The sequence below is a fragment of the Alligator sinensis genome, unplaced genomic scaffold (genome assembly GCF_000455745.1).
Source record: "Alligator sinensis unplaced genomic scaffold, ASM45574v1 scaffold467_2, whole genome shotgun sequence".
In the NCBI taxonomy this organism is placed as follows: domain Eukaryota; kingdom Metazoa; phylum Chordata; order Crocodylia; family Alligatoridae; genus Alligator; species Alligator sinensis.
This window is the reverse complement of record NW_005842129.1, coordinates 1,855,805-1,856,822: the sequence shown is the minus strand read 5'-3', so window position 1 is coordinate 1,856,822 and position 1,018 is coordinate 1,855,805.

Here is a 1,018-nt window from a genome sequence, read left to right as displayed (position 1 = left end):
GGCGGGGCCCAGCTCCGGCCGCTCGTGCAGTCCGATAGGCCGAGGCGCGCGGGGCGTGTGGGACTTCGGATTCACTTTGCGGCCCCGGGGCTACATGGCAGTGGAAGCGGGGAGCGGGCGGTTCTGGGCCTGAGAAGCGTCGTTGGAGCAACCCGGCACGGCCGGAGCTTTGCACGAGCGCTGAGCCCGGCTCTGCCCGCCTTCGTCTCTGCCCCGCAGCGGGGGGGGTACCGGGCAGCTCGGCTGTGGCCCAGTGAAAGTGTCACCCGCGCCCGGGCAGCCCGGTGCCAGGATGCAGGCGTGTTGGTTGTGGCTGTGCGGGTCGAAAGGCACAAGCAGACAAGGCTCTGGGTAAATGTGATCTCTTTTATTAGACCAACTAAAATAGTTGGAGAAATTCTTCTTTGCAAGTCATTCTTCAGGCAAACTGTTTGTACCTAGAAGCTGGTGAAGAAGACATTTTCCACCTATTCTAGTTGGTCTAATAAAAAAAATCAGATTTGCCCAAAGAACCTTGTCTGCCAGGATGGAGGTGACATTTAGCAGATTTCTGTGCCTCCCTTCCCAGCACAGGCTCTGGGGGGCTAGGCTGAGAGACAAAGTAACTAGGGACCCACTGAAATTGCAACTAGCTCTGCCAAAAAAACGTGGGCTTACTGGGAGCTGCAAGAACAGAAAAGGGCAGGAGGCCTTGGCATCCTGAAGTGGTGGAGGGGAGAGACAGCGAGAAGCGGAGTCCGAGCCCCTCCTGGAGCCAGTCCCAGTCCAGCTAGGAAAGCAGGAGGGTTTTGGCACTGGCTTTTAAAGTGCCCACGAGTATAGTGCTGGAGCCTCTTCCGCCTGAGGAAGAGCAGGGATGAATGCTAAGAAATCCTTTAAGACAGCCAAATACATTTCAGTGCTGGACCATGTAAGACAGTATCCTGCAGAGACCTTGCATGTAGATGGAGGCAGACTCTTCTGTACCTCCCACAATGTAACTCTGGATATGTCCAGAAAAACCAGCATAGATCAGTAC